Source organism: Empidonax traillii, unplaced genomic scaffold (assembly GCF_003031625.1).
Source record: "Empidonax traillii isolate 1590-97213 ecotype Southwest subspecies unplaced genomic scaffold, ASM303162v1 scaffold1894:size97206, whole genome shotgun sequence".
NCBI lineage: Eukaryota > Metazoa > Chordata > Aves > Passeriformes > Tyrannidae > Empidonax > Empidonax traillii.
In genome coordinates, this window is record NW_020957087.1 from 41,682 (window position 1) to 52,153 (window position 10,472).

The 10,472-nt window shown below is 51.4% G+C and overlaps 1 protein-coding gene across 1 annotated transcript in view; it reads right to left on the bottom strand.

The window, feature by feature from the left end:
* Nucleotides 1-438: 438 nt before the first annotated feature.
* The window catches only part of FAM167A (family with sequence similarity 167 member A), a 38,093-nt gene continuing 28,059 nt past the window's right edge, over nucleotides 439-10,472 (bottom strand). Inside the window, exon 4 of the mRNA XM_027908957.1 lies at nucleotides 439-456. The gene's annotated coding sequence lies outside the window, so the exon portion shown is untranslated. The remainder of the gene's footprint in view (nucleotides 457-10,472) is intronic.

Consider the following 10,472-nt stretch of genomic DNA (forward strand, 5'->3'; position numbering starts at 1 on the left):
CCTTTAGGCACTGGAAGGGGCTCTAAGATGTCCCTGGAGCCTTCTCTTCTCCAGGCTGAACAACCTCAACCCTCTCAATTTCCTCTGGATAAATACACTGATGGAAAAGCACTTGAGAAACATTTGTGGGAATGTGACATCTCTGAGGTTCACTGCTCTGTCCAATCTGCATGAGGGGGTTCCAAAGTTGTTTGGAGAGAAAGGGGGGTGGATGACTGGGATACACAACCAGTGTCATTTATAAGTATCATAGGAATAAAACAAACATTCCAGAAGCAGCTTGTGCATCAACAACCACAACTGATACCGGGAGAAGGAAAATCAGGACGAGTGGGGAAATTTTCCAAGGCGCAAATAATCAGATGCACCAAATAAATCACAGCTCTGCCTCTGAGGAAGCAGCAGAAGCAGAGAAGGAGAAAACCGGGCCGAGCCCCTCTCCCCTCCCCACACCCAACATGCAAATCCATCCTGAGCGATTTCTGGAGCAGCAGAAGGTCAGTAATTGATTTGGAGACCCGGGTTTCTGAGTACATCATGATGCAGATGTGCTTCCCAGCCCGGCACAGCTCCCACTGCAGCAAATGAGCTCGGAATACGAATGGAGAGGGGAAGGAGAACATTCTTCCCTTGACAGGGGAACAACAGGGAGACAAAAAACCCTTTCCACGCTGAATTAACCCACTTTTGTCTTGAGCTGCAACCCCCTTCCCTCCCCCACTTCACTCCCCAGAGCAAAATCGCCTTGCTGGGGTAAAAGGAGGCAGAAGAAGGAGGGGAGGGGATTCACCAGGGGTTATTTTTCCCTTGAGTTGGAAGCTGCTTGCTTTGGAAATGTTCCTGCAGTTTCAAAAATCAGGGCAGCTCTGTTGCTCCCCATCTCATCCCCCCCAACTCAGACATCTTTTGGGAAGGACTGAGAGTGAGATGAACCTCATCCCAGGGATGAAACCACGATGGTGGAGTGGGGGAATGGCTGTTCCTGGCCGTGGTGGCTGAGCACTGGCCCAAGCACGTGCACCAGAGACAGCTTTCAGCCCAGATTTGAGCCTAAACCTTTGGGAGCCCTTAACAACCTCCTGACTCCTGGACTACTGCATCCTCCTCTGGGGTTCTGGAAATTCAAGGAGAGGATAAGAGAAATTCAGGCAGCTTGGTCTATCCATAGCAACTGAACGAAACCTCACTCAGGAAAACCTTACACCGATGTCAGAAGCTGAAAAAGGGGGGTCCAGGGTGAAGATGAACAATCAAAATGAGAGCCTGAAGAGAACAGGTTGGTTTCATCCTTTCCCACTGAAATCCTGTGCTCATTTGGTCCTTCCCAATAAGGAAGGATAAGGATTGGCCCAACTCATGGGCCAGCAAAGGCTCTTGGGATGATGACACCCATCCTTCAGCACCCGAATGGGGAGCCATGGCTTTGTGCAGGATGATTTTGCTGATCCAAACCAGCTACATCTCTGGTTTAAGAGCTTTGGTACCTGAGCAGCACAACCTTGGAGTATAAAACAGCTGCCCACAGAAGTGACAGTGCTGGGAGCTTTTATTGTGGCTTAAAAAAAAAAAAAAAAGCTCAGAGGCCCTTTAAGCCCAGGTTTGTAGTTTTTAAGCTCAGCCTGCCTCCTTAGCAGCTCTGGATTTTTCGGTAGTGGAGTTGGATGAGTATCTCAAGAGCCATCTTGAAAAATTCAGGCAAAAAGAATGTGGTGCCCAGAAAAGCTTTGGGCAGCTGGGTCTCCATCCCTCAGCACCCCTGCAGTGCAAAGATCACCTCCTGCCTGCTGCAGGCTGCAAGTTTCCATGTACACAGTGCTCCAAGAGGAGGGATCCCCTGGGATGCAGTCAGTGCAGGATAAGCACTAACCAGAGCAGAGAAATATCTGGGAACGTGACTAAACAGTAGAGCAGGCCCAGCACAGCTATTCTTTATTTCTTCTTTCATTATGTCCTCTCTTTTAATGAGATCTGCACTGATACAGAGGACAGATGGGCTGGGGGAGCTGAGAGCGTTTTCTTCTCCCCCTCCTCCTTATTTGTACAAAGAGGTGCTGCAGGGAAAGGCAAATATTTGATTGTTTGGGATGCGGGGAAAAAGAGAAATGGAAACGTGAGCCAGCAAAGAGCTCCTGACTCAAGCAGGGCTTTCTGTGGCACTGACACAATCCCCCATCAGAGGGGCTGGAGTGGGAGGTTCTGGCAGCCAGCTGGAAGGCAAGACTGGATGAAGGACATCTGCATCCTTTTCAAGAGCGTGCCCTTGTCTCAGTCCTACAGCTGAGGGTGTTTCAGAGTTAAAAAGGTGTTGGAAGGGAGAGGAGCTGGGAAACAACAATGCAAGGAGTGGGCTTGAAACACTGCTGTGAAAGGGAGGAAAGAGGGGTTTGACAATGAAATGTGTGAGGATCTGATTTCTGACAGGGGTGTTGCTTTGGTGTCAAAGAGGTGCACTTCACCTGCTGTCCCCAAGGACAGCCAGCACAGCTCTTCTCCACCCTCCAACCTGCCTGTGCTGGGAAGGACCACCAGGACCCTGCCCCTGTGCACCTGCTGAGGTCACAGAAGCACCACACAGGTGTAGGGACAAGGTGGCTGGAGGTCACAGACATGCTTGGCTCACCTGACAGCCCACGCAGGACATGTTCCCAGGGCTGGTTTGCAACCCCACTGTAGAGCATCATAGTATCTTAGAATAATTTAGGTTGGAAAAGACCTTTAAAATCATCTGCTTAAACCATTCCTCCAGCACTGCCAAGCCCAGGAGTAAGCAACGTCTCCAAGTGCCACATCTACAAATCATTTAAACCCCTCTGGGGGTGGTGATTCCATCATTGCCCTGGGCAGCTGTGCCAGGGCTGGACAACCCTTTCCATGAATAAATTGTTCTTAATATCCCATCTAAACCTCCCCTGGTGCATGTTCAGCTCCAGAACGTGGCTGTGCTTCTCTGTGCTCTGCAATTATACCATTTATTTATTTAGAATGAAAAGCTGGGAGAACTCAGAGTGTTCACCTGGAGAAGAGAAGGCTCCAGGGAGACCTTGGAGCCCCTTCCAGTGCCTAAAGGGGCTCCAGGAAAGCTGGAGAGGGATTTTGGACAAGGGTCTGGAGGGACAGGACAAGGGGGAATGGCTTTCCACTGCCAGAGGGCAGGTTTAGGTTAGATATTGGGAAGGAATTGTTGGCTGTGAGGGTGGAGAGGCCCTGGCACAGGTTGCCCAGAGAAGCTGTGGCTGCCCCATCCCTGGAAGTGTCCAAGGTCAGGTTGGACAGGGCTTGGAGCAACCTGGGATAGTGGAAGGTTGGAGGGTGTGGAATGAGATCAGCTTTATTTTCACCATTCTTTGATTCCATGTTTAGAACATGTAACCTGTACACACACACACACACTCATGCTCAGCACACTCCTGGAAGCTGATCCCCAGCCAGAGATCTCATTACATGTCTGAGGCCAATTAATGGGTTTTGGCAGTCAGATTAATAAATTATATTCCCTCCATAGCAGTGCACAGAGCCCTCAAACCCCCCAGGCTCTTTGACATGCCTTTGCCTTCCTGAATTCCTGAAGTCAGCTCTGATTCCTTGAACTTCTCTGCGAGCATCCTCAGCTGGGCTGATAAAGGCAGTTGTGCTCTCATGGCAGCTGGATCACATTTGGCTTTTCAGGATGGCTTTCCTGATGCTGATGCTCTCAAATTCAGGGTTTAACAAAACCCAGTCGCTCAGAGGAAAGGAGGTTTATCACAGATGTTATCCCATCCTCCCTGGTCCAGGTAAACAATAGCATCCTGGAAATGCAAAGGCAAGAAATGTGCTCCTGGACATACGTCCTGGGACTTGGAGAAGTCCTAGCAGGGACGTTTTCACGCAAGGAGAAGTGTTAATCTCTGCTTTTCAGGGTAGCAGGCAGGCTTTGGAGGTTTATCTGGGGTTTGGAGTTGTCCCACAGCTCACACAGGCACTCAAAATCCTGTCCCTGCCATCAACTCCTGTAAATTTCCCCTTCCCATCACCCACATCCCAAATGTGGCACAATCCAGAGCACATGGGCAACCCTGCAGGAGAGCATGGACAGGTCCAAACTGCAGCAGCTTGCCATGGAACAGGCGTCCCTGGCACAAGGACACCATTTCATTTCCCAAAATATCCTACACCAGCGAATTTTGGCCTTTAGAACTGGCACAGCCACCGGACAGATGGTGGCAGGACACAGCCCAGGTAGGAAGGCAGCTCCTCCGTGCTCAAAGCCCTCCCTTTTCCCCCTGCTTCCAGCCAAGGAAGGGGCTGATTAGCACAAAATCCATGGCAACCCGGCCAGCAGCCTCGGAGCCGGCTCCTCGCTCCCTCCCCTGCTCGGAATGCTTTGTCTGCCGTGGCACGTCCCTCACTTTTTGCCCTCATCCTGGATTTCAGAGGGAGCAGCTTCGCTCTTCTCATCACCTCCAGGCAGTGCTGGCTGAGGGCAGAAGGTACAGGTTTCCTTCTTACCTGTCAGGGACACCTTGACTCCTTTTCCCACTACTGGGGAACCTCTGTGTAAGAAGCCAGGCAAGGGACATGCCATCGGGATTCAGGCTTGCTCAGGAGGTGGGAAATACCCTGGACTGCCACCCGCAAGGAGATGATTTCCACCTGCAAACAGCACAGTGGAAAAAAGAACCCGAACAGGCTGTGACTGCAAAAGTCTTCTCAACCACCACCTGGCAATTACAAATCAGGGGTGTTCCCCTTAGAAAAGACACTGAAATAAGGAAAACACCCTACAATAAGAGGAAAAAAGACCCTACAATAACAGTTGGGTGTGGTCTCCTTTGAGGTTAAGGGCACTCCCAAAGCAGTAAACTGTGTTTTCCCTCTGGGACTCACAGCGGGGAGCAGAGTGAGCCCACACTTGGCTCCCTTCTTGTGAGCATCCCTGCTGAATCCAGCCTGAAGCCTGTGTCCTGTAGAGGTCTGCAAATGCATCCTGCTGAGGACAAACCAACAGGAAGAAGGGAATTTTCCTTTCCAAGTGAAAACAGGCCAGAGGGAATTCCCAAAACCCCACTCTGATCCCTCTCACTGAGCCCACTCCAGACATGAAAACCATTTCAAGAGCAGCCCTTGAGTCCACTCATCTCCCAGGGAAAGCTTCTTCCAGGGAAAAAGCCTCTGCAATGTATGAAACCCTCCAGGTACCTGGACACGATGAATGGAATCTTTGCATCCCGGGGGCGGGAGTGCTGGCAGAGCCTCCTGCCGTTCCCCCTGGTCCCCTCGGCAATCACCCTGGGAGACTGGGGTGAGCCCCCGAGGAATCCTGCGCTGGCAAGAGCTTCCCAAATCCTGGCCAGGCATCCCAGCATCCCTCTGGATGGTGCCAGTAAGTGATGGCAAACAACCGCGGCAGAGGGAGCATCAACCCCCTCTTTCTTGCATTGCCTCTCCTGGAGGCTTCCTGTTCACGTGAAAACACGGGAAAAGGGGCGATCCTTGGCAGTGTGGGAATTTTTTTGAGTGCTGCAGGAGGATCTCAGCTGCCTGGCACGATCCACTCGTTGTCTCGGGCGTGCCAGCGGTCTTGCTAAAGCCTGCAACGCCGCCTCTGCCTAAAGATAAGCTGCGCCTGCAGCCCGGGCTGGCCGGAGCCCAACCCCGGCACAAAGAGGGCTTTGTGCGAGCGGGATGAACAAGGGGATGGGGCAGAGGATACTGGAGGCCCGGAGACAAAACGGGTTCCCGGGGAGAAGCTCAAAGGGGACCTTTCTTGGCCGGGGACGGAGGGAGCTGAACATCGCAATTAACGAGCCGCAGGTGATCAAACCCCCGCGGCCGCCGAGCAGCGAGAGGGGAACAAAGAGGCGCAGGGGGGGAGCCGGGAAGCGGAGTAAACACTCCACGGGGATCCGATGGGAAAGAAAGGCGAGCTAAGCTCGGAGGGGTGGGAGGCTGAGCCACGCTGGCACCTCTCGGGTCTGCCAGGCTTGAACTCATCAAAAGCTGCTGCCAGGCTTGAGCTCATCAAAAGCCGTGTTTCCCCTGGGATGTGCGGCCGAGAGCCAGGCTTGGGATGATACCGAACCCACCAGGGAGAGCAAGAGGAGAGGGAGACAGTGTTGTATCAGGGGGAAAGCATGGCCCTGTGCTCCTTACAGGGCTTAAATCCATGGGTAGGCTGGGCTGGATGTGTGGCCAAGCTGAGGGAACACAGGCTGGTCTGGTGAGTGGGCAGGGGGCATCTGCAAATCCCACTTGCCACAAGCACTGGCTGAAGAATTGCAGCTGAACTTTGGGCAAGTGCAAGACCTTGGATTCAGGTCCACAGAATCGTGGAATCATGGAATGGATAAGGTTGGAAGGGACCACAGGAGGTCATCTGGTCCAACTTCCCTGCTCAAGCAGGGTCCTGTGGAGCATGTTACTAAGGGTTGTGTCCAGACAGCTTTTGAGTATCTCCAGGGAAGGATATATCCAGAACCATAGAATATTAGAATGGTTTGGGTTGGAAGGGACCTTAAAAATCTTCTTATAACTCCCTGCCATGGGCAGGGACACCTTCCACTGTCCCAGGTTGCTTCAACCTGGCCTGGAACACTTCCAGGGATGGGGCAGCCACAGCTTCTCTGGAAAACCTGTGCCAGGTCCTCCCCACCCTCACAGCCAAGAATTCCTTCCTCATATCTGATCTAAATCTCTCCTCTTTTAGTTTAAAACTGTTCCCCTTGTCCTATCACTATCTGCCCATGTAAAATGTTGTTCTCCTTCTTTTTTACTAGCACCCTTTAGGCACTGGAAGGGGCTCTAACATCTCCCAGGAGCCTTCTCTTCTCCAGAGTGAACACCCCCAGCTCTCCCAGACTGCCTCCAGAGCAGAGCAGCTCCAGCCCTCAGAGCATTCTCATGTCCTTCTCTGGACCTGCTCTAACAGGTCCATATCCATATGCTGAGGACTCCAGACCTGGATGCAGCACTCGAGGTGGGATCTCACAAGGTCAGAGTCCATAAGGAATCCTTTGTCAGTGCATGTCCACATCCATCAGTGGGCTTGACCTGCTGCTCACAAAGGTGGAAGAGCAGAAGACAATTGGGATCAGGAGTGTCAGAGGGGTCTGAAATGACTAGTCTTGAGATGCATCTGGAGAGAAGCTTGAGAAGCCAAGCTGCGGACTAATGACTCTGGACCTCAGGAGAGCTGAATTCAGCTTCTTTTGGGGGAACTGGGAGGTTGCTATGAGGGGAGAAGTTGTCCAAGACAGCTGGCTGATTTATTTTTAAAGAAAACTTATTCAGAGCTTGGGAACAAACCCTGCCTTTGCACATGAAAATCAGGAATTTCAGCACAAAGCCTCCTTGGCTAATTAAGACACTTCTTAGTGAGCTGAGCTGCTAAAAGGGAGCATAGAAGAAATGGAAATAAGGAGGGGAAATGAAAGAAGAGTGCAAATTCATGGCTGGGGTACTTAGGGATGAAAGCTGAAGGGCCGAGGACCAGCTGGAGCAAAGATTGGCCGGGTTGCTGAGGGTAACAAAAAAAGGGGGGTTGCAAGTGTTTTGCCAGCACACTTCGGGGAAAGTGTGGGTTAATTGTTGGAGGGGGGCAGAGCCTGATAATGGGTGATTATGGAAAAGGATGAATGCCTTTCCTGCCTCAGTTTCTATAGGTCAGACTCGCTCCAAGCTTCTGCATAGAACAGCATTTGGGGAGGAGAACAGTGGGGCAAGGAAAAGGTAAGGGACTATTTAGTGGAATTAAATGTATTTCCATCCATGAGACTGGATGAGAGCCACCTCAGTGCTCTGATAGGGTTGCCATCTAAAGAAACCTCAGGGTGTCTGGGCTCTGCCCACCCATCAGGTATCTCCAAGAATTATACACGTCCTAAGAAAGGGAGGTTGTGGAGAGCTACAGAGGTCACCCTCACCTTGGGCCCTAGAAAGGTCCTGGAGTATGACCTCTGGGAATTAATTTCTGGATATATGAAGGGCAAGAAGACAAGGAGCCAGGGACTCCAAATCTTTCTGTGGAGGTTGGCGTACAAGGTGCTCTTCAGGAACAATTTTGAGAGAGCGAGAGAAAGCACAGAAAGGAATCTGCTTTTCTTCTTCAGTGGCAATAACTTTAAATTTGGGCCAGGAAAAGGGATGGCATTTTGGGGTATGAAGAAACTCCTTAGTACTGAAATCCTGGTACTAAATCCTTTCCTTCTCTGCCAGAAGTGGGAAGAAATCACAAACAGTGGGGCAAATTTCACCTCACACTCTGGTACGTGGCAGATCCCCAGGCTTGCCTGCACCAAGATCAGTCCCTGCTCTTCTTCATCCCAAAGCTGGGAAAAGAAAATGGTAAAAACCCAAAGAAGGGCTTTTCCCAGGCAATAGGGCTGGGAATATAGACCCATATAGCCTTGCTGGGAGCTTTCCCCTTTGCCCAGGGCAGGGGTTCAGCTTGGCATCGTGATTCATCCCACCCAGGGGATGCAGTGGGAGAACTTTTGATGGATGGTTTTCCAGGAACACCACAACATGCCCCCCTTCAGAGAGGTGATGGAGACAGCTGCTCCTCCCTGTTGAGCCCCTGGAGCTTCCTCCACCATCCTCTCCTCCCACATGGCAAAGAACTGTCTGATAAATAATTCCCTCTATTTTTTTTTTCCTGATTACATGCTGTTAGGAAGCATCCTGGCATCCCTGGGACTGTAACTTCAGAGCAGACCGGCAGCTAATGAAGATAATTAAAATTTTATAGTCACCTTTCTAAGCAAGCTGGCCAACCCTCCCCATGGGAGTCTGAGGGGGGCTGGGGCCCTCTGCCTGTTGGAAGAGGCCCAAGAAATGTAGCACAACTTCTTCAGGACGTTGCTGGTGTTTGTGCTGTGGTTATATTTGTGCCTAGGAGCAAACCAAAAGGCTGAGGGGCATTTCCAGGGCATGGATTTCAACTGTTCAATGGTCACAGAGCCCCTGGCACGGCTTAGGCACAGGAAAACAAACCCCCAGGAAGAGTTTGGGAGCGTTCACGGGTCAGGAATCATTCCTAAGACGCAGTTTGGGTGTGATTGGTGTTTTGCAATTAATAATATGGGCTTGATTAGATTGGTCACTTGGCCTTAGGTCAGAGAATGGGCCCTGGTTGCTCTGGCAACAGCTCTGGCCGTTCCTCTCCAAAGGAGTGATCCTACCACTGGGTGAGAGGCTTGTGTGTCACGAGCCAAGAAAACTTTGTCTCTACAGCCTTGGCTTAAAAGTGCTCTGGGGAATTGTCCCTTCCCAGGATTTATGAGCCATTAGTGGCTGCTGCTTTGTAAGAAAGGCTGATTGCACACTGGCCTGGCTGTGCTTCTTCAAGCAGTTGTTGCAACTCTGTGGGTGAACTGAACAGCACCAGGGTCCCTCCTGTGTCCAGGAGACCATCTGGTCGAGCCCAGCTCATGTGGTTAATCCCTCATCCTCCAACAGAAGCAGCAGCACCCAGATTGCTTATTTGGGGTGGCCCGTGTCTTACACCGACTCCTGAGCCATAGCTCTTGGGTTTTTTGAGGCAGTTCTGGTTGGACTGGACCAACACCATGCCAGGAACCACATGGACAGTGGAATAGGCAGAGCTCACCCTTGGCCAAAGCCACATTCCAAAACCACCAACGCCTTAGCTGCAGTTGACAATGCAGGAATTGGGACAGGGCACTCAAACAAGCTGCTGGTTCCACAGGATGCGTTTAAGGGCATTAGGAACTTGATCCTTCTGATCTGGTTCGAAGCTTTGCAGCAGGATTTCAATAGTAATTCACCTGCAGGACAAGATTTTGTCTGAAATCCCACTCCCAGCAGCTTCCAGGGTGGTGAAGGACACGCTGAGCTCGCCAAGGTGTTCACGCTTGAGAGCCCAGTAGGTCCTCAGACTGAGCACCCACAACATGGGCGTCCCAAATCTCATTTTCCACCTTATAATCACAGGATAATCATTCTAATTATCCTTTCTGGGGTGGTAGGAAGGAGCTGACCTTTGCAGGTCTCCACGGAGCACTGTTAGCAGCATTCCTGCTTCCCACTGAGTTGCCTCCTTGGCTACCCGGGCTGAGGGCTAAAACAGTTGGGGACAACTCCCTCTGCCTCCCTGAGCAATCCCTACCCCAAAGAAATCCCCTTGTAGCACATGGCATTTTTGGAGCAGCTCCTTCCTACCCCCTCATTGTTCCCAGGAAGGAGAGACAATGATCTAAGAATGCAAAACTCCTGAAACCCCTCCAGAAAGCTGCAATTTATGAGCAGCCTGTTCCAGCTGGCAGAGGGAACTTGTCAGTGGAACAAAAACATTGTGTAATAACCCCCCTCCTCCCCCTTCTCCCCTTTCTCCTCCTCTGGGTGGGTCGGGGGGAGCTGAAAGAGCCACCGGGGAAAAAGGGGGTGTTGTGGAAGGAGCAGGGGTGAAGCCCTGAGCATCTTCACAGGATTATAGGATAGTTTGAGTTGGAAGGGACCTTAAATACCATCTCAAT